The sequence below is a fragment of the Saccostrea cucullata genome, unplaced genomic scaffold (assembly GCF_032062105.1).
Source record: "Saccostrea cucullata isolate Sc308-1 unplaced genomic scaffold, CSIRO_AGI_Scuc_v1 ctg2819, whole genome shotgun sequence".
NCBI lineage: Eukaryota > Metazoa > Mollusca > Bivalvia > Ostreida > Ostreidae > Saccostrea > Saccostrea cuccullata.
Genome location: NW_026940763.1, coordinates 34568 through 58670, shown reverse-complemented (window position 1 = coordinate 58670; position 24103 = coordinate 34568). Strand labels below are relative to the sequence as shown.

Genomic DNA, 24103 nt, shown 5'->3' with positions numbered 1-24103 from the left:
AATACCCTGTTTTAGTCAGAAAAGAGTATTCCCGGTCTTATTCTGAAATTACCAACTCTCTCTTATTCTATTTTCGGGAATCAATCTTTTGGACTTTTGTTTATTTATTTATTTATTTGGAGTTCGGTCTTAAACTCTTTATCTTTTGGACGGACCCTTTGGATATCTACATAAAAAGTGTATTGGTCTTTTCTGATCATATTTCAGGAACGAATATTTCTAAAACTATACGATCACGGAAAAATTGTAAATTGGATTTATTAATAAACTTTTGAAATCGACAAAAGAGTTGTCATTGGCTTACACAACCTCTTGGGTCCGACAGTTCCAAGAGAAAGGGCTGTTATGCAAATATTTTGGGGTTGTTTATATTTGTTGAATTTCTGATACAAATTTTTAAAAAATTACAATTGGGAAGATACTCTTAAAACTGGTTTAAAATAAAAAAAAAAATAAATAAATAAATAAATAAAATAAACACTCGCATAGATATAAAGTTAAATAATTCAAGGTTGTAATAAGTAGAATGATATCTGACCGTGTGTCCTACTCATGAGCACTCTCCGCATGATTCTTCTTCAATCTTCATAATTCTCTCAATATCAATTTATTATACCTGTTTTGTGGAACTAAAGTATGTACAGTAATTTAATTGTACCTTGATCTCAAATGGAGAGAACTACAATATAGGTCCGAAGATCAAATATTGGTCAATGTTAATTATTGTTTTGTTCCACTTAAAAAAAAAAAAATAAAAAATAAATAAATAAATGAATAAAAAATAAATAAATAATTATAAATGAATAATAATAATAATAATAATAATAATAATAATAATCTAGCATTTAATTACTGTGTTTGTTCTACCCCCATTAGTTCGATTCTAGAATGTAGTTTAATTGCGAGTCGGTGTTTAACTGCAGTTCTGTTCTATTCATGATAAATACTTAGATACTGTGATGTAGTTTAAATACAGGTCAGTGATTTAACTGCTGTTGTGTTCTACTCGTGAAAATTAGTAAGATATTAGGATGTAATTTAAATGCAGGTCAGCGATTTAAATGCTGTTTTGTTATACTCACGATAAATATTTTGATACTCACTAAGTATGTAGTGTAAATACAGGTCAGTGATTTAACTGCTGTTTTGTTCTATTCATGATAAATAGTTAAATATTAGGATGTAGTTTAAATACAGGTTAGTGATTTAACTGCTGTTTTGTTCTACTCTTACAATTAAAAATACCGTAAGGAACATGTTCATTCCCACATTGACAGGTCAGTGAATACCTGCTGTTGGATATCCAAATACTCCTCGTCTGACTTTGCTTACTTGCTGGCTCAATAAACAATACTTTTCGATATGTCATTTTCTCTGAAATTAGTTTTCTTCCATACTTACATGTATTACTCAATATTGTTATTTATTAACATTGCTCGGATATTATATTAATACCGGTATTTCCTCCATTATTTGACATGTAACTACATTTTAGTGATAACTGGTAATGGAATAATTAATGAAAGGTAGATTTTTGTTTTTCATTTCATTACTTTAAGATGTATGGAGAGGCCAGTGATTAACTGCCTTCCTATAGATTTGATGTGTGCAAGCTCACCTTGGATGGCACGGATGTGATTTGCATGTCACATCTTACATGGATGTGACCTGCATATCACATCTTGTGGCCTATTTTATTTTGATGTGCCATCTATTTGCTAACTTTTTAATATGATGTTTTGATTGTCTTGTCTTACAGATACTTTTTTCTAGTCAGTTTTGGGGGATCAGACATTATCATATTTTACGTAACTGATAAGCAAAGCTTGTGAATCTGATCCCCCTTCTTGTTTGTTAAATTGTTCACATTTATACCGTCATTTTAATAAATGACATTTTTCATCAACATCAAAGTGTTTTATCTGACTTTTACAAAATTAGCAAAAACAAGCTGCGGTGATCTTGCCTATAAGCATTAGAAGACATAAAACAACAATTATTAGAATAATAATTGTATTTATGTATTTAATGCGATAATTTGTTTGGAGGTTTTCGGAAACATTTACGTTGGTAAATTGTGAAAATTCTCAGATCCACGCCTTGCCTAATTGTAATGGAATGTGTAAGGTCACGTGGTCAGCTCAGCGAGTCATTCACACTCGCGCGCTCACCACCGCTAACATGAAGGTATCACACCGGTAATTGACCAATCAAAATGAACTTAGTCAAATGTAGGTCCATATATATAAAATTGATTTTCTTTTCTTTTGAGACGTTTTTCTATTTTCTTTCATGCCATTTTTACAACTTTGGTACCTGTGCCTAGTAAATTTTATGTACTTTGAGAATAAATAAAGGTTTTTGACAGGAACTATTTTTTTCATGTCATAGGAGGCTACTTCCCGTAGTGCACTCGAGGTGTTTATAAACACAGTGAAAACACGTGGATTTGAGGGTAGCCGTGTTTGCAGATGGAAAAAGTCCGAAAATGCCGTGTGGGTACCCTGTTTTTTGGTGTCAGCTAATGTGACAGGTAATGTTTAACACCTCCTGCTAAATATTTTTTCATGTAAACAAATACCCGATTTTTAACGATTTTTTATTCTATATAGAATTATATAGTGAAAACAATTACCGGTGTGATACCTTGAAGGTGATTATGAAAAATCATTTTAATCCTTATTAAAGACATTTTTCATTTTTAAAAGGCATATTTCAACAAAATATGTGATTTTATGAACTTTTTGTTTGAAAACACACAATCTTAAAATTAGAATTAGAATTTACATTTTTTTCACAGATTTCTGTGTAAAAATTAACAATAGGTTATTTTTTACACTCAAAACTTTAAAATATGACCAAAAAGGTAGCATTATTCATCTAAAATGTGGGAAAAAGTCAGAGAATATTGTTTTTTCATTTTATATGACTAAACATTATTTGCACCAGCTGACCGCAGTCAATTATTGTGTCTACAGACTTTGCGGTAAAGGGTGTTAAAGCTGATTTTTCAAAAATAGACTAATTCTAGGTTTACGAATGAATTTTCAGCACAAGCGACAACTGCGATAAAATGTAAATAAGTAAAATATGTTCTCACAGAATGATAATTTCTACAGACACATGATTTATTTTAATTTATTCACACCTCCAGTGATACATATATTACTGCATTGGAAGAATAAAAATAATGAAATGAGTCAGATCTGTCTAATAAACTTAATACATAAGCTACATAAGTAAAATTCATTAAGAATTTTTCACAGTAAGGAAGGTTATGACCAAAAATTTCTGAAATACTGTCAGGGTCTATTTCCTCCATTATTTGACATGTAACTACATTTTAGTGATAACTGGTAATGGAATAATTAATGAAAGGTAGATTTTTGTTTTTCATTTCATTACTTTAAGATGTATGGAGAGGCCAGTGATTAACTGCCTTCCTATAGATTTGATGTGTGCAAGCTCACCTTGGATGGCACGGATGTGATTTGCATGTCACATCTTACATGGATGTGACCTGCATATCACATCTTGTGGCCTATTTTATTTTGATGTGCCATCTATTTGCTAACTTTTTAATATGATGTTTTGATTGTCTTGTCTTACAGATACTTTTTTCTAGTCAGTTTTGGGGGATCAGACATTATCATATTTTACGTAACTGATAAGCAAAGCTTGTGAATCTGATCCCCCTTCTTGTTTGTTAAATTGTTCACATTTATACCGTCATTTTAATAAATGACATTTTTCATCAACATCAAAGTGTTTTATTTGACTTTTACAAAATTAGCAAAAACAAGCTGCGGTGATCTTGCCTATAAGCATTAGAAGACATAAAACAACAATTATTAGAATAACTAGATACGATCTCGTTGCGAGCAACGAGTGGGTCTTCCGTTCGATTCCTGATGAGATGAGATCAGATTTTGATTGAGATTTTCATTCTAAAGTAATGATTTTCCATATTCTGTAAAAAGACATTGAACAATAAAGACTTCTAAAATCGACTTTTGGCCCCTCACGGCCCCTAATATTAGGGATCAGCCCTTTTTTCCTTATAACATTTAAAAGCTCTCAGGATTATGAACACTTTTTGTTCAACAACTATTCAGAGATCCTTTTTCGTTTTCGAGTTATTCGGAAAAGAAATATTAAGGGACCAGCCCTTCAAATCCCTAATGGGGACGTTTAGCGAAAAAGGAAAGGTTGCATATTGTTCAGAACATGATTTTGAACATCTTTTGTTCAATATTACTTGTCAAAATATTTCTCACTTTCGAGATAAAAAGCATCAACGATTTAGCCTTCTGGCCCCTTGTAGCCCCTTATTATGTAATATAAGACATAAAAATCATAATATACAGTTGTAGATTGTTGAGATAAACATTTTTGCTTCAGTAATGTATAACAAAATATTGACTGTTAAAGATTTATCGAAAAAAGACTTTAAGCCCCTTTTGGCCCCTAATTTGAGCGTCCAGCCCCTTTTTTGGGATTTCATCTTAAAGCTCTTAGGATTTTGAACACTTTTTGTTCAACAACTATTCAGAGATCCTTTTTCGTTTTTGAGTTATTTGCAAAAGAAATATTGAGGGGCCAACCCTTCAACTCCCTAATGGGGACGTTTAGCGAAAAATGAAAGGTTGCATATTGTTCAGAACATGATTATGAACATCTTTTGTTCAATATTACTTATCAAAATATTTCTCACTCTCGAGATATAAAGCGTCAAAGATTTGGCATTCTGGCCCCTTGTGGCCCCTAATTATGTACCATACGTCATAAAAATTATAATACATAGCTGTAGATTGTTGAGATAGACATTTTTGCTTCAGTAATGTATAACAAAATATTGACTGTTAATGAGTTATCGAAAAAAGACTTTAAGCCCCTTTTGGCCCCTAATATGAGTGCCCAGCCCCTTTTTCTTGATTTCATTTTGAAGTTCTTAAGATTTTGAACACTTTTTGTTCAACAACTATTCAGAAATTCCTTTTTGTTTTCGAGTAATTTGCAAAAGAAATATTTAGGGGCCAACCCTTAAACTCCCTAATGGGGACTTTTAAAAAAAAATGAAAGGTTGCATATTGTTTAGAACATGATTTTGAACATCTTTTGTTCAATATTACTTGTCAAAATATTTCTCACTTTCGAGATATAAAGCGTCAAAGATTTAGCATTCTGGCCCCTTTTGGCCCCTAATCTTGAATTATACTACATTAAAATCATAATACACAGTGGTAGATTGTTGAAATAAACATTTTTGCTTCAGTAATGTATATCAAAATATTGATTGTTAAAGAGTTATCGAATAAACACTTTAAGCCCCTTTTGGCCCTTAATGTGATGAGTCAGCACTTTTTTCTTGTTATCATTCTAAAGATTTTGTCATTCTGCACAAATTTTGTTCAGTATGTTTTATCAAAATAATTATACTTTAAAAGGTATGATGCAAAATGTCTGAAAAAATCAGTCATGATTCGTGTCCTAAATTTTGACCCCTACCGAGCTTCCATACTAGACACTTCCGGAAAATATCCTGACCCAGGTGCAACATGGCAACATGTCCTCTATTATCACTGAAAATTTCAGCGCTCTAGCTTAAGCCGTTATTGAGTTCTATCACAGACAAGGAGGTCGTCTGAATTTTAAGAAAAGGGCGATAACTCTAGACCGGAAGTGATTTTCAAAAAATCTTTCAGCCGGAATTAACTTCAGATTGTTCTGAACCAACCCTGAAAATTTGAAACAAATCGATCCAAAGATCTCTGAGAAATCGTCGGCACAAAATTTGTGCAGAAAAAAAGAATAATAATAATAAGAAGAAGAAAATTGAAAAAGAAACATAAGAATAATAGAAGGGTCTTCCGCTGAAGACGGAAGACCCTAATAATTGTATTTATGTATTTAATGCGATAATTTGTTTGGAGGTTTTCGGAAACATTTACGTTGGTAAATTGTGAAAATTCTCAGATCCACGCCTTGCCTAATTGTAATGGAATGTGTAAGGTCACGTGGTCAGCTCAGCGAGTCATTCACACTCGCGCGCTCACCACCGCTAACATGAAGGTATCACACCGGTAATTGACCAATCAAAATGAACTTAGTCAAATGTAGGTCCATATATATAAAATTGATTTTCTTTTCTTTTGAGACGTTTTCCTATTTTCTTTCATGCCATTTTTACAACTTTGGTACCTGTGCCTAGTAAATTTTATGTACTTTGAGAATAAATAAAGGTTTTTGACAGGAACTATTTTTTTCATGTCATAGGAGGCTACTTCCCGTAGTGCACTCGAGGTGTTTATAAACACAGTGAAAACACGTGGATTTGAGGGTAGCCGTGTTTGCAGATGGAAAAAGTCCGAAAATGCCGTGTGGGTACCCTGTTTTTTGGTGTCAGCTAATGTGACAGGTAATGTTTAACACCTCCTGCTAAATATTTTTTCATGTAAACAAATACCCGATTTTTAACGATTTTTTATTCTATATAGAATTATATAGTGAAAACAATTACCGGTGTGATACCTGAAGCACGTCTATTTTGAAGACCCACCTCCACCCCAACATTCCTATCCCTTAATATGATCATTAATGTGTCATGTAAAATTTATATTATATTATAGTTTTTACTCGATTGTTTTACGCTTTCATGTATTTGGTTTTGATTATGATCTTTTTGCAAACTTTTTCTTCTGAGGTTTTGATTGTGTCTTTGATGTACCATCTTTTTGCCAACTTTTTCTTGTGATGTTTGCCTATTTTATTTTGATGTGCCATCTATTTGCTAACTTTTTAATATGATGTTTTGATTGTCTTGTCTTACAGATACTTTTTTCTAGTCAGTTTTGGGGGATCAGACATTATCATATTTTACGTAACTGATAAGCAAAGCTTGTGAATCTGATCCCCCTTCTTGTTTGTTAAATTGTTCACATTTATACCGTCATTTTAATAAATGACATTTTTCATCAACATCAAAGTGTTTTATTTGACTTTTACAAAATTAGCAAAAACAAGCTGCGGTGATCTTGCCTATAAGCATTAGAAGACATAAAACTAATTTTCACTAACCCCGGTATATTTATTTTCCTACTCCTTAACCGAGCGACCGCAACGACATTGGCACTATCATCAAGATGAGCGACCATCTCTTGAGCAACAGCAAGTAGATTTTCATTGGGTTCAAACTTAACATTCGTTGCAATAATGGTAACATTTGGGTCATCAATAGGGTTGTTTGAAAAACCACGCACGTTATTTTCGTACATAGGGGATTCCCTACTATCCCTATTCTCAACTAGTTCTAGCCGTTCAACAATAGAATCAATGGTCTTTGAAAGTACGTCGATGTGTGATTTATGAATGGACAATTCAATGTCAATGTCACTCTTCATGGCCTTGAACTTCTCATCAATACTCGCAATAAACTCGTTTTTAAACTTGTCCAATTTGCTTTTAACAATAGACTGAAGAGTTGACTGCCCTTTCCGTAATTTATCAACTGCATCGGCTATGTTAGTCATTTTCTCTACAAACTTATCATAATCCCCATCAGAAACATTAGACCTACCGGACTGGTCAGTAGTGTTCGGTGATCTGGTGGTCGCCATTTTGACCTGCTTGGGTGTCGGTTTTGGAGTTTTGCCGTCAGAAGATAGCCTACGCTTCCCCACATCAACCCCAGGTCTACTCTCTGTACTGACTGGACTCTTCGTAGAAGCTTTCCTTAACATTACAGCAAATAAACTTCGCTATTTTCCCATTTACAGTCAAATTTTCTCACTCTGGATAAACAACATGTCATTTCTACTCCAACGCATGCGCATAAATGAATCTCGGGGAAAAAAAGTCCTAAACTATTTTAATGACCCAAAGTCATAGCTGCTAGCTCGTTTTATTTATTTATTTATTTTTTTTTTTTAGACTTTTTCGAAAATCTTGTTTTGCATAAGAGTATTGAACAAGTAAAATGATTGTCGACTCATGTAACAAAATTGCAACTATGAAAATATAACACTTGTCCACAAAAAATTTCATACGTTTAGTTTGATCATGAATGTAAAAAGGTACATGTATCTGTAAATAGAAACAGGTGATTTCCTTTAAATATATACTTGAGTCTGCCGTGTCGTCGGTAAGGCAGCTATGGCTCTTTGACAAGCAATAAAAAGTAAAAGCAACTAGAGGTATGGCGATCAATGAGCTCACTAAATAATAACCCCCCCCCCCCTCCCCCACCTTTCAAGCAGGGATTATTACAAAGAACCGATGCCCCCGGTACCTGATTGTCGCAGCATACCGTACCTGCCCATGGAAAACAAAGAAAAAAAGATCCATTCGTCCAATTTATATTTTAGATAGTCGGGAAGTAAAAGTTACAATTTAATGTAGGTATAAGTGGAATTTATGTGCAAAACAGTTATAAATAAATAAAAAATAATAAGGTGTATAATCATATGATAAGTGCATACATGTGAACAGTGATTATTTAAAGGTTAAGAAATTATAGTTGTTGGAGAAAATGAAAGACACTAGCACCTTAACTCTAATGCATACATACATGTACAAATAGAGACCCTTGCATTCGTACCCAACTTTGTTAAAAACCTTTCTAAAAGATGTTTATCTATAAAGTATAATATACTAGCATAAATGGTAAAACTGTTTAAACAACTTGTGGTCTGACACGTACACGACTTTTCTCGGTTTGATTCTGGTCTTTTTTTCTTCATGCCTTAAATAAAGGTTGTGGCCATATTTTTGTCACTTAAAAAAATTGTAAGATTTAAATTTTTCTTAATAAAACCTGAGAGGCAGAGAGACAAAGACAATTCAGATTTTAATTTCTAAAATACTTTTAGAAATGGTAGCTTTTCGGAGAAATTTAAACCAACAGTCGTCCAAACATGTAAGTGAACTAAGAAAGATAACTACGGCTCGGAAAGTCTGACTGAAATTACTGATGAACCTTTTTGCTCCAAACAAAAAAAAAAAATGTTTGATTCAAATCCAGATTTATTAATGTTTACTTTGAGTATATTAATTATGATTTGCTGCAAAACATTGATTTTCCTTTGAAATTAATCGCAATATTAAAATATCGGACAGAAAAAAGTTATGATGTCAGGACACGGTGCTTGTAATATTTCTTAATTGCCTATCTGATACTTTTTTGTTTCAAAATCTTCAAGTTATTAAAGGTCCTTTATTAATCTAAACCACACATTTTTTTTTAATTTATGATAAATTTATTATCCACTTGATGAGACATATTTCAACGCGTATTTAAATTCGTGGCCAACTTTTTGAAATTGATTTGTGTTTTAAACGGTTATGTGTGTATACTAGTACTATCCCCCTTGAAAAGCAGAATAAAATATTACATGATATCCATTTAATTACTTTATGCACATTCAATTCTCCTTCTTACAATAAAGTCCGAATGAAATACATGTACATGTACAACTTTGCATAATAATTTTTAAGAGCCATTCTCTATAAGCACCAAAATTTGATGGAAAGCCATAGTCACCGATTTAAATGAAACTTTGGTAAATTAATACATACTACTAGTCAAGTATACTGGTATATGCAAAATGACGGGATACTGCTGTTTCCATGGAGACCAGCAAGTCATACTTTTGTCACATTTGCTATTATTTCCTTTATAATGTATGTGGCTGAAACTCATAAACGCAGCAACACAATTCAACAAAACTAATCCTGTAAAAAGATTATAGATATATAAGTTAATCTTCAAAAAATTGGAGGTGTGTTATTTAAAATAAAGAAAATAAAGCCTTGTAAATTTGCTGTTTTTCAAGAGAAAAGTGCTTAATTTTATCAAGAGTTATTTCCCTTCGTGTAACTCTTTTGTGTTTCCTGTGAAAAAAGGAATGTTTTTTGCCAGCAGAAGACTTTCAGATTGGTTTGCTGCTTCGTTTTTACTACAAATTCCACTTGTCAGAAGATGTATTTAATTTGAATTCAGTTGATATGAATAATAAGGACATAATACTAATAGAATGTGGTATTTTGCCGTCCAGTTCTGAAAATAGGGAAATTTGTTCCACACATTTTTCTCTGCCGTTGAAATAAAACAGTGACTGAGTGATGTACGAAGAAGAAATTTGGTGTCAATTGCCATTCCTTATTTTTAAAAAATCTGGTGAATCATAATTCATTCCATGAGAAGCAGAAATCCAACAGACTGATCCCAGTCAATGGTGTACTCAAAATACACAGAGGCTAGAGGACTTGTTCTTCCTGGAACCTGTGAGTATTGTACAGTCAGTGTTTACTAGTATGTACATGTATAGTGGAATATTTATCATTTTAAAGTGCACATTCCTGTCTTTGAATAAATGTTCTTATTAGAGTTTAAATAACATGATGTTTAAACAAATGTTAATATAAATTTTGATTTAAAAAATGGGTTAGGGGATGCTTAAATTATTTTAACAAGCATATAGTACTTTTAAAAAAACTATATTAAAACAAGATTTGTATGAATGATATATCTTTTGATTATCTGCTCAAATAAACTTAATTCAACTTTTAGCTCTATGCACCAGCCTGTCTCTTGAAGTTGAATGCTCAAACAATATGAAGAGGATGAAAATCAAAACAGGAAATATGATCAGGTTTGTAATTTATTATTCATTATGCAAGCTATCATTCATAGTTTCATTTGTCATTTAGAAATTTCATAATAATAATAAACAGTTTAAAAGTAAACAGAAAACAAATTGGAATAAAGATTTCTTTAATGAAAAAAAAATTATACAAGACATCATCTAACAATGATTACAGGGTTACTGGTACATACGTGGTCTATTGGAAATACAGTAATCAAAAATAAATTATATAATTTACACCGAATAATTTAATTTATTTGATCAAGTAGCATTATATATGTTATGTGTATTTTACAAAGTTCCAGGATAAACAATGTTGTAACAGTAAACACTATGTTTTTGTCAATATAGTAGAAGGGGTGCTTATTGTGCTTATTTATTTTAGGCTCAGCCACACCTTAATGAACATAAAGAGCTACTTCATTCAAGGCCATGATATGTTCTAACAGCTGATTCAATGAAAGAGGTACTACATATTGTAGATCTCCATTGTAGGAGAAATGCCACACCAGAATTTTAATAGATCTTTTAAGACATCCCTTTTAAACTATTCCTGTATCAGCCTTGAGAGACCTGGGTATTAGCTTTTAATTATTTTATTCAATTTATTGGACATTTATCAGAGAAAATAATTTTAAAAACTTTTATTTGCAAACAAAATGCTTATGGTTTAAAATTTGATGTTTATTAATAAGTGAAAAATATGAAGGTCTATATTGCATGGTTAAAATCTTCATAAAACTATTGTCACAACTAAAATGAACAATTTTAGTAGTCAGTTATTTAAAAAAAAATGAAATTAAATTGCAAAATATTTAAGAAATGTTTTTTTTTATATTTTGACCAATCCTGATCAAAGAACTATATGCGGTATATTGCATATGTTTGCCCCCACAAAAGTCAAATTTTGAAAACTTCCTGAAATGTGCTGAATTCAATAAATTGTACGAGAAATATAAGTTAACAGAAAATATTATAGTTCCAGAGCAGTGTATTCACAATTTCTGTTTTTATGACGTCACAAACTAGTCCGATTTTATATCCTTTTTCAGAAAGAGGACAAAATGGACAAAATTTCAACAATTTAAGCTTTAGAATTTATAGAGCGCATGTGTGTTCAGGAACAATATTGACATATTTCATTGATATTATCATTCTACACATTATATCAAAATATTAATCCTGAACACACATGCGCTCGGTGACTCTTATTTAAAATATCGACGAAATATGTACATTTTTCTGCAAAATTCATAAAAAACTGAAATTTACGTCATATTTGTGACGTCATTACGTACATATGACGTCATTTCTTATGAAAATATTTAGTGCTTTGAAGTCAGCATATACTCCCCTGTTTAAGGACTTAATTAAATATTACTCCATCAAAGTTTGATTTTGGGGGGCAAATGTTGGTTAATACCGCATATAGTTCTTTAAATAATCCCAAGGATGATTATCAAATTAAAAATACAGACATCATTTTCTTGCCTTGTTTATGTATATTAGCTACTACTAAGAATTTCATTTGGTTGTCAAGGTCATTAACTTTTTAACCCACATTACATACAATTTTTTTCAACATTTTTTTTCTTAAAGATCTATGAAACAAAATTATGATGAGGCATATTTCCTCATTTTAATTTGCACTACACTGTATTAACCAGCACTGGTGAAGTTTAAACAGGATCTGATTTTAAAAGAGCTGTAAAAAAAAGTATGTGAGCCAATGCACAATAGTAATACCCTCACTCTGATGTGAATATACGTACACTTAGTATCATGTTAATGTTGAACAAGTTCAATAACGGGCAGATGCAGGGAAATAGTAAGATTACAGAAATGAATTTAATCCTGCTATATTGCATGCCTCAGCAAAGAATGTGCTCAAGTTTCAATCATCTGCAATGACTAGTTGCTGAGAAAGCTGTTATAAAAATTTCTTTTGTATGATATGGACAGATGCACAAACAGGAAGTTGACATCAGATGGCATGCCTCAATAAAGAATGTGCAAAAATTTCAAGCATTTGAAATGAGTAGTTCCTGAAAAACTGACACCAAAATTTGCTACTGACAGACACATGGACAGACAGACACACAGGGATAAAACAATATACCACCCTCTCCTTTGAAGCACATGGGAGGGGGGGGTATAATAACTACTGTAGAAGTTCGGGCTATACGGACCGTGGATATTGGCCTGAATAGCTCAATGGTTAGAGCACCTGACAAGTAATTCAGGGGTCCCGGGTTCGATTCCTGGTCCAGCCATATCTTTTCTTCGTGCATTTCTCCTTTCCTACTACATTTGGTTGCCAGTGTGGGGGGCTTTGTTCAGGTTACAGTGTTTGTGTAAATTAATAATTCCTGGCAGGGCCCTAGAACTTGTGTCTTCGAGGTTGAAGACTATTTAAGGAGGGAGGAATGTAGAAGTTTCAGCTATATGGACCGTAGATATCAGCCTGGATAGCTCAGTGGTTAGAGCACCTGAGTCCTGACTAGTAATGCAGGGGTCACGGGTACGATTCCCGGTCCAGCCATATGTTTTCTTCTTGCATTTCTCCTTTCCTACTACACTACATTTACATTTATTTATTTTATAATACTAGTACTTTCAGCTTCATAGAATGTTACATGAATTTTCAAATAATTTATAACTTGGTTTAATTTTTGCATATTTTAATCTTTTTGCAGGTTATTGAACAATCTCTGAAAACTGTCAAGTAAAGAGTCAGAGCAATTGTAGATACATGCACAGAAAATGAAGAAAAAACTCTACTGAAACCATGGATTAGATATCAACATAAAATAAATTCTTTTCTCAAGTATATCTCTTTCAAAAGTATTCCAAAAGTGGATCTTTTTCAAATTCAAAGTGAAGTATCACAGGGAGCATGTGAGATTGTGAAACAGTCTGCCTACAAAAATTAAAAGGGAGGAAAACATCTACACGTGTACCAAAGATGGTTGCACACTATTGTTCTCTATATATTTTCCTTATGATTTTTATGTACAGTCTTCTGTTTGATTGTTAAGTTGGGTGCAGTAGTAGACTTCTCCTAACCTTGTGTAGAATTTTACAATTTAAATTCTGAGTTAAAATCCTGTTTTTAGTGTTCATTCAGTTATAGAAAATGGCCACTCTCCTTTTTAACAGCTTGATGTCAAAATATCTCTCAACATTGAATGCTTATCAAATTGTTTTAACCGAATAAAAACATGTATCATATTTCCCAAACCAGATTTGTTCTTTTTTTTTAAACAACCTCTTTTTAGCTCACCTGAGCCAAAGGCTCAAATGACCTTATCTGATCAAAATTTGTCTGTCGTTGTCGTCATCGTAAACTTATCATACTTTCATCTTCTTCTCAAGAACCACTGGGTCAATTTCCACCAAACTTGCCACAAAATATCCTTGAGTGAAGGGAATTCAAGTTTGTTTAAATGAAGGGCCAAGCCCTCTATCAAGGGGAGATAATTATGAATTAATGAAAAATTAATGGCATCTTTTAAAAATCTTCTCAAGAACCATTTGGCCAGGAAAAATGAAACTCATATGGAAGCATCCTCAGGTAGTTTAGATTCAATTTTGTTTTAATCATGACCCCCAGGGGTAGGGTTGGGCTACAACTGAAGATCAAAGATTTACATAGGAATATATAGCAAAATCTTTGAAAATCTTCTTCTCCAGAACCACTGGGCCAGGAAAGATGAAACTGATGTGAAAACATCCTCAGGTAGTCAGGTAGTGTACCAGCAGATTCAAGTTTGTTCAAATCATGACCCCTCAATGGACGATTTAAGTTTTTCACAGAATAATTACACTGGAAATTTTTAAAACTCTTCTTTTTAAGAACCACAGAGCCATGATTGGTCATATATTTAAGTAAGCATCCTCACGTAGTGTTGATTCAAGTTTGTTCAAGTCATGAACGGGAAGTAGGGGCTGGATAGGGTGGGCCATAATTCGGAATCAAAGTTTTGCCTAGAAATATAAAGGACATTTTTTTCCCAAGAACAGAACAGCCATGTTTAATCATGTTGAAATGGAGGCATTCTCAGGTAGTACAAAGTCAAACAGGTTCAAATGAGGGCTCCCAGGGGTAGTGCTGGACCACAATGGGGGGAGGTCAAATGAATGAATAGGAAAAAAAATCATCTGCGCAGAAACAGCAAAGGCATTTGTTTTATATAAGCATCATCAGGTAGTTGGTAATTTAAAATTCCAGACTCCAACCCCCATGTAAACTTCTCAATACTGAAATGATTTCTGTGTTATTTCCTAGCCAATGTGCTCAGGTGAGCGATGTGGCCCATGGGCCTCTTGTGAATGAAAAGTGTTGCTACTCAAAGAAACGACCTGTCTCAATGAATGTACAGGTGTGTGAAATATGAAAGCACTGGCACAGTCGTGGCTAAAGTTAAATGTGGGTCAGACTCCAAGGTCAAGGTGGAAAGGTGAAATAAAAGGTACAAACGAGAAGGCCTTACAAGAAACACACAAGTGAAATATTAAAGTCTTAGCACCAATTGTTATAAATATATGGCCATGGTTAATGCTTTTAAAAAGTACATCAACATCCAAGATCAAAATGTCAATATTGTTTGTATGTTTGGGGAGGCCTTGTTGAATTGAATACAATTATGAAACATAAAGGTCCTAATAGTAACTGCTCAAAAGTTATTCCCAAGGTTAAAGTGGGTCAAATTCCAAGGTGAAGGTCAAAAAGTAAAATATATATTTTATAAATTCATATATCCATGCAAAGGACTTGTCACAGTAACGTATGAAACCCCTAGCACAAAATTTCACGCGTTGTAGACAAGGTAAAAATTGGGTATATTCCTCCGAAACTGGTCATACTCCAATGTCAAGATATCAAATATTTTGGTACACAATGAAAGATCTTGAGGGAATACATAAATTATGTTGAATATGAAAGCCATAGCACCAACAATATAAAAGTTATGGACGATGTTAACGTTTTCATGGACAAATAAACAGAATGGTGGAGAGGGCAAAAACTATATGTATATACCCATATTCTTTGATTACTGGGGCATAAAACATGTAAAACACATAATAAACATACCCCGTAAAAAACATCTTTACCAAAGAAAAATACTGAAACATTTCAATCTAATTTTGTCTTTCCGCTGTCAAATGAAAAATATACTTTTTAGTCAATTCTCTAAACACTTGAAACACTGAAAGACTTGTTGCTAAGGAAAATTCAACATGGTTATTTCCATGGCAACTACTCAAATATTTTAGAATAAACTACGATTCATCCCTTTTCTCAATATTGTTTCATATGATGAATAGATGGGGTCTTGTTTGAATTACAATGTTACGATGTATCACCCTCTGTCTGATCTTAAAAAGACCAGTATTATTACTATAACTCACACGCATAGAACATTATACAGCATACTATATTAAATGAAAGTTTGAAAGGTTTCCATGACAACTGTGCATGTGCCAATGAACACATTAAAAATTTTTAATGAAATAATCAAATGAATTAATGTTGAGCTAATTGAATTTTTTTAAGTTAAAATTGAATACGAAGATCATAATTATGTCTCTTTTTACAACAAAAGCACAATACATGGACATATATAGTTGCTATGACAACTAGCAAAACTTATTTAAAAAATCAAAATTCTGCACTAATATGCGATACATGTAGATTGATCCAAATTTTAGTTTTTCCAACAATTTTTAATCCAAAAAATATGTATAAACACAAGTAAATCTATCTTGAAATATTTCTGATGTTGCCATGGCAACGATTTTGAAAGTCAATTATTTTGGATTTAAGAAAAAACACAACTTTTATTTTTTTGTATGTTTTTTGTTTAGTTCAAATTCACATTATACTTGATTGAGATGAAAATCTGTCGCTGCATTTTTCTTTAATTTATGCTCAAAAATGTATAAAAAATGCATTTTTCAAAAATGGTCAATTTAGCAAAACATTGAGATTTTAGTGATTAAATTAGACACAATGATGATAGACAAATGTAAATAACTTGCATCATTTTTGTTGCTTTTAGTCTTGTTCTTAAGCAGATATATTTATTTCATATTCAAATTTTTCGGTTGTTTAATTATTTTTGATTAAAAAATGTCAAAAACAGTGCTGTGAGAGGCGTCTAGGAGGCCATATTTGAGCCATGTATGGTTACCATGGTAACGGAACCCCCAATTAAATTTTTTTTGCTTAATTTCAAGAAAGGGTGTTGAATAAGTAATAAATATAAAATTTGATCAAAATCGGTGACATCACCTTACCACCCATTATTGAGAAATTTTGGTTCTTATAGAGAATGGCTCTTAAAACTGAACAATGGACGCCAATGATCATGCGTATTGATTTCTCTTTCCTCTAACAATATAAATATCAGTATGATATGAAAAAAATATACAAACTTACATTTCTGTAAAATAATATGAAGAAAAGTCTTTTCTAATGGAGAGAAGGAATAACTGAATTATTTATTCTCGATCGTCAAGAAAAATTGTATCATTTATTGTTCTATTTGATCAAAGATTGAATATTTTTATGGACATCTTTAACTAAAATATACCTGTTTCGACTATCCATATGATGTCGAAATTCTTTTGATCTTTTTTTTTTCTTTTTCTTCTTTTGCATTGTTATAGGAGGTTTGAATCACTGCAATACGAATTCAGTCAGCTCTAAAATCTCTATGTCTAGAAAAATAAAAAGTAAGAGAAACTTGGTTACCCTTTATAGATACAAATATAATTCTCACCCACCCCAACACGCGCAAACTAAATCTAGATAAGTAAATGCAGAAAAGATACACATAAGGGTCAATATAAAAAAAAAGCAGCTAAATGATTCATATGACAATTGGAGATAAAATTAAATATTTCCGTTTCTTTTTTGTATCTAAATTGATAAGGCAGCACAATATTTTGGGAAAACAACATTTAGCAAACAGTAGGGAAGCTATTTTTTTTTCAGAATGTTCTGGTAAAAGTTGCCAAATTGTGTTTTTCTGTCATTGGTGTTACCTTATAAAATTTGGTTGTATAAAATCAATTAAAAAACTTATGAAATCAAACCATGATAAACATGTACTAGGATTATTCAAGTTTACTGATGAGTCCGAAAGTATCGTTGCCCAGTGATGAAAATTAAGTTTTCAATCATATTTGGACATTGACATGAGACAAAAATAAATAGACACACACTAAAAAATGCTGGAAATGTGGTGCCATGTGTGTACAGTTCAAAATAACATAATTTATTACTTTTTTCAAGGAGTGAAATTAGGTAATATAAAGTTATTTCTTACATTTAAACTTATTAAAAGTAAAAAATAACAAGTTTTAGGTTGGTTACTCCACTGACTCAACTGTAACACCAATGATCGAAATTAGTAATACTAATGACTTAGCACCTAACAATTAGCATTTAAACATAATATAACATGAAACTTCATGTGAAAGACAAAATGCACTGCATGGCTAACATAGAAAAATGAAGAAAGTTTCTGGGATTTCATACTTAAAATGATCTTATAACAAAAAGAAATCTGGTAACACCAGTGACAGAGTAGTTAACTTTTATTGTAACACCAATGACTGGTGAAGTAACACCAGTGACAAGAGATATGCAGTGTTTGTTAATCATTGGTTTGAAAAAAAAATAATGTTTGTAGGGTAAAAGGGTCTCAGTTGTGAAGGATATGATGTTTTAAATCCCACATTCTTCATTAGAGAACTAGTAGATAAAATGTATTAATCAAAATCTCAATTGTCACCGGTGTTACTTCACCAGTCATTGGTGTTACCATAAAAGTTAACTATTCGTAGAGAGATTTACACAAACTAAGTTAAACTTGACTAATTTTACTTTACTTAGGTGATAAACTCTGACATTCATGCATGGCCAGTGAATTTTTCAGAAGGGAAAATATATCATTTAAGCATAAAAAAAGGTTTTGTCATTGGTGTTACATGTATATGATCTGAAGTTGTCATTGGCATTACCAGATATTTAAAACTTCCGTACGTGGAAAAAAAATATTTATTGGAAAATAAATCAAGTACTTTCAAATACCATAAATTAGGTTTGCAAAGTAGAATACATATAAATATTTTTTTCAATATAAGAAGAATATATTTTGCCTACAAAAATACTTGTTTTGTCCATGGTGTAACCATTCCTGTCATTGGTGTTAAACTTTAGAAAGTAATGCCAATGACCATAACACCAATGACGTATTAGTCATAAAATGATCTAATATTACTAATTTACCCTGGATAAAGTAAAAGTTTTGTCAACATTGCTTTTAGTTTCCCTTAAGAACATCTTTCGTAAAAGAGTTCAATGAATATCTAAAATCGTTTTGAAATAACGATGGAAACACCACTGACAAAAAAAGTTTGTACTTGTGTACTTTTTTACTTCTGAAGTCCATTAATATGTTCTGATCATGAATATCAAGGAGCAGTTTCTGTTGTTTTTCGTGAGAAGTGATGTAATATGACTTAGGACTGTTTATATTTTCTTATCAGGAATAATAACTCTATTGTAGCAAAAACAAAAATAGTAACACCAATGACACAACTTTCTTGTACAGTCATATTAAATGCTGTATCAGTTAAATGGAAGGTGGGGCTCATACTTTTTTATTCAAAGACATATTCTATTAAACGTTTATTTTATGTGTACATGATTTTTCAGACAAAATTTCATATAATTTTTGGCGTATTTATCCTTATTTGAAGAGAAAAATTCTATTGACAGCATGAATTTGGCTGATTGGTGTGATAAAATTATCCATTAACTTTACTGAAATTAATTATGTGAAAATTTCTATTAGTAAATAGAAAGTACAGATGCCATAGATTGTAAAGCAACAATCCAAAATTGGGAGAAAGTAAGAAATAGGATTTTACAAAGAAGTGACACATTTAGCTGCTTTTTTTTATATTGACCCATAAACGAATTTGTAAAGAAATTATCCTTATACATGTTTGTATTTTTATTGGAAAGAAATCATAGAAAGGGTACATACACCTTAACCCTCACATACATACAAATAAAATATGCATACTCGTTATAACCCTTTGCTAGACACCTGGGTACCAGTATATATCCTCCCGGCATTTAATATCCTTACATGAATGGTTAAACTGATAAAACTGACACGTAAACGGCCTCTTGTGTATTAGACTCCCTACGGTGTATTAAGATAAAACAGTATATTTAATGTTATTGATGTTGACAGATAAAAAAAGACGCGAGTGCATTATATATCAGTCAAGTAAATTCTGTGTCATGGGCAGATCAATGTATAGAATTTCCAATCAGTTTTTCTATTATTTATATTCATGCACGATCAGAACCAAATTTAAGATAATATTAACGTTATCATTTTCTTCTGTTTGAAAATGTTTCCTACATTTGAGTTGAAACTAAAAGTTTCTTAGAAACATACATGTATTTCATTTTTTTAGGTAATTTCGTTTTCAACTTTTCTTGTTAAGGTGGTATTAAAAATTGAATACTAGTATGAAAATACTTTAACGTAAGGCACATCTCTGTTTGTATTGAAATATTTATCTCCACTAATGGCAAACTATAATCTGAAGTGACAACATTCTCACAACTATAACCTACGTAAGGAATTGTATGATATTCAGTTGATTTTAAGCTTGAATAATGGATATCGTTTTCACGTTTCAATATAATTTTGATACCTCGATTAGAAGATAAATGTTCAAAATCTTGATGAGAGGATAAATGTTCAAAATTGCGTTACCTAGCTGCTAAAATATAACAGTTTACTGTCTCATAACTTTTCACAAACATTTCCATATATTTTAACTTATTTACTGCAAACATTATTTCTTCGCATGCGATAGACTGACTTGGGATACGTTCATTAATTAAGCCTACTTTAATATCTATGTCACTATCTTGGACAGTACCTTCATTTGTTTTCTTCAAAAACTCAAACATAGAAATCTATTTCAACACTAGTTTTATTTTTCGGATTTGAGCTATTTAAAATATGCCAATATTCTTTCGGCTTTCCTTTTTTGTAGTGATTTAAGCTTATCTGAAATTTCATTATTATATTCCTTTAAACGTTTAGTCATAATTCTTATATACTCTTAATATTATTATTAAGATTTTCATGAGAATTTCATGAGGATTTTCATTCCTAAGTAATGTTCCATGGACCAACAGGTGGTTAAATTTCCTCTCATCTCTATAAGTACCCCCCCCCCTTAAAATGAATACAATGTCTTCCTTCCGAGCTGAGAATGTCAGTCAGTTGATTTGTTTTTTGTACATGCATGTATACATGTAGGTTAAGGCTGGTGTTGAATTCCAAGAGAAATTCACAACCTATTTTTAGGTAAACCTATAATCATAGACGACATTTTATGCCATGAATATGCCCGAAGCACAAAGTGTTTGTCATGTCGGACGTCTTCCATCCTCCCGTCTTTCCACCTGTCCTTCCGTCACACTTTATCTTTAAATAGCTCAATTCAAAGCTCAGTTTCAAGCAAACTATCCAAGATTTTTATTTTTTTTTTCCTCTGCATATCTGGCTGATTCAATGAGTAGCGGTAATGATGGGGGTCGAATATTTGAAAAAAAAAATCTAGTAGTAAATGCGTTGAAATTTTTGGCGATATTGCGATAATGTTGAACCCCCCCCCCCTCCCCTCAACATTTAAAATAAAGGTCGCTGCCGACCTTTCGAACTTCCGAATTTACATTCCGTTAGAATTATCAAGAAATCAACTCTGCTAACTTTCAAAAGGTTATTACAGAGAAAAAAATTAGAAATGGAAATATTGTACTATCATTTAAAAGTAATAAATGGATTAAGAGTAGAATGACTATGCAGCGGTGATGAACATTTTGAAAATGTATGGGTAATGGTACACACCCGTTGAAGAGCATATTGACATTTGTAGACTCAGGCTTGGTCCCACTGGTTGGCTTTGTAATTCATACTTTGCTCCAGACATGTACATTCGCTATGTCATAAAATGACATAAGGACCTTTTCTGTTAGTAATAAAAATAATGAATTTATTATCAGTCAGAAAATTATAACCGTGATGAAGTAAACCCGAATTTTAACTGCGTATTTACAATTTTTTTTTGTTCTGGTACAAGATATCTTAAAAATGAAGCCCGAAATTGGAGCAAAACCTAGTCTTTGTAGAACCAACATATATCTTTATTAATGCACGGAAATTCAAAAAGGAAAAAAAAATAAGATATGCTTCGATGAATTCTTTCTATTTCAAAGTTAAAGTGGTATTTCGGGGAAGGTTTTAGATGGTTTTGGGGTTTTGGGTTCCTTATAAACTCATAACCTTGATCTATTTCAAAGCCACTGATATATATTTCTTTATCTCAATGCACAATTCATCTTTTCTGCTATATATTTCTGATACTATTATATTCAAAAAGAAATAAACCCTATACTCCATATATATTATACAATCAACATGAAATAACATTAGCCGTGTTTTCGAGAATCATTGATTATGTAAGACTCAGGGGCTACGGTAGTCAATGATTTAACGCAACGTATACATTCAGACGTATCAAATCCTAACGTAACTCTTAAATGTCAAAATTCATTGATACAAACTCTGATTCATTACATCTGTATTAGAAAATTTCAATTACTGTACAGTGATGTCAATCCCAAACTTTACAATAAATAAGTCATAAGGGATATTACTACAGACACTGATTATGAAGAATTGTTAAGTAGTGTATTAAAAATGTCTTCTCATATAGAACATGTAGTACTCAATTTGGAAAAAAAATCCAAAAAGATTAGTTAGAATACTATTGTATCAAATAAGATTTGTAATTTTATATACTTTTTTCTTTCTTTAATTCAAGGGTTTTATTTTCTCCAGACAACTACATGTATAGATAAAAGCAATGGCAACAGCACAATGTCAAGATATTATAAGATGCTTCGTATGTGACGACCCCGTGGAATTTCATTGTAATCTTTGCAACACTGATCTTTGTAGCAAGTGTGTTTTGGTGCACATGAAAGACAAAACTAAGAAGCACCAGGTTGTTGAATATAATATGATACAAAAATTGCTCATTAATCTTTCCCGATTGTGTTTCTCATGAGAACAAGTGCAAAACATACTGTTGTGACTGTGAAGTACCAACATGTATGAAGTGCGTAACCGAAGAACATAAAGGGCACGACTTTTTGGATCTTGAAAACGTAATTAAAGATCAGAAGGAAGAGATAACTTTAGATATAGAGGAAAAGAAAACTATTTTTGAGAGGTACCAGACCTTTAAAGAAGCCATTGTACCACAAGATAATGAATTTGATATCACAATAAGGAAAATATCTGAGAGGGAAGAGGAAGTTGTGAGAACTGTTCGCGAAGCTGCAGAAAAAATGAGGTCAGATGTAAAGAAAAGAAGTCAGAGGTTAATGCGCTGTACACCGAAAATATCTCAAAGGTATCAGATGCTGAGAAAAAATTACGAGAAATCACAAGGAAGAGTGAACAAACATTGCAATCCAGGTTTGCAATTGATCTTATAAACTACAGTACAGGCAACGCGGATCCCGTATTAGACCGCGTCCCCTCCGCGGTGTATTAATCCTTTCCGCGTTACACCGTCGCGGGTTTTGATCGCGGTGCTACCTGAGACCGTGTTTACACCGCGGCGGGGCCCGCTACCGTTATTCTTCAGCTTAGATGTTCTTACCTGTAAAGTATTGTCGATTTTTAATCGTGTCGAAATGAGGGGGGGGGGGGGGGGGATTACGACCACATTAACATTAATAGATTTATACCATTACATGGATTCTTTAAAAATTCATTTTTAAGTTTTATCAAATTTTTTGAGAATAAAAAACATCTTTTTTTTTTTTACCAATGGTCACTCAAAATTAATTAATTCTCAATAACGTCTGTTAACAGTAATACATGTACAGTATAAGATGAAATAAAGTCGAATAATTTATCGAATATATTAACTTAAAGTTTATTTTCAAAATCAACAATCCCACCCCAAATGATCTTCAAATTGCTAAAAAGGTATAATTAAAATTTAAAGAATGTTATGATATCGCTTCTCTTTATATGCACTGTAATCTGCTGTTCGTAATTAGCCCGTGCAGTTGCAGTTACATGTAGCTATGTGTTTATTTATATGCGAGATTATACCAGTCATTTGGTTTCATTTAGAAAAGTACCGTTACTTCTGTATACATGTCTGTTTTAAATAATAGCATGAAAAACGATGATAGATAGTGATACATAATTACAATTAAATTTTAACAAAACACGCGTAAGTGTAGGAATACCGTTGCTCCATAATTATGCGCTACACTGTAACACTATGACCGAAATATCGACCTTTTTTTGGGGGGGGGGGTTCTTGTAAAT

General features: G+C 32.1%; 2 long non-coding RNA genes across 2 annotated transcripts; both read left to right on the top strand.

Moving 5' to 3' along the window:
• The first annotated feature begins 5769 nt into the window (after nucleotides 1-5769).
• Nucleotides 5770-6985, top strand: LOC134256251 (uncharacterized). Its single transcript, XR_009989688.1, has 2 exons — nucleotides 5770-6072; nucleotides 6538-6985. It is a non-coding gene; the product is annotated as an uncharacterized LOC134256251 (long non-coding RNA).
• Nucleotides 6986-9488: 2503 nt separating this feature from the next.
• Nucleotides 9489-13883, top strand: LOC134256253 (uncharacterized). The gene is made up of 4 exons (XR_009989689.1): nucleotides 9489-10281; nucleotides 10568-10649; nucleotides 11029-11109; nucleotides 13340-13883. It is a non-coding gene; the product is annotated as an uncharacterized LOC134256253 (long non-coding RNA).
• The last annotated feature ends 10220 nt before the right edge of the window (nucleotides 13884-24103 follow it).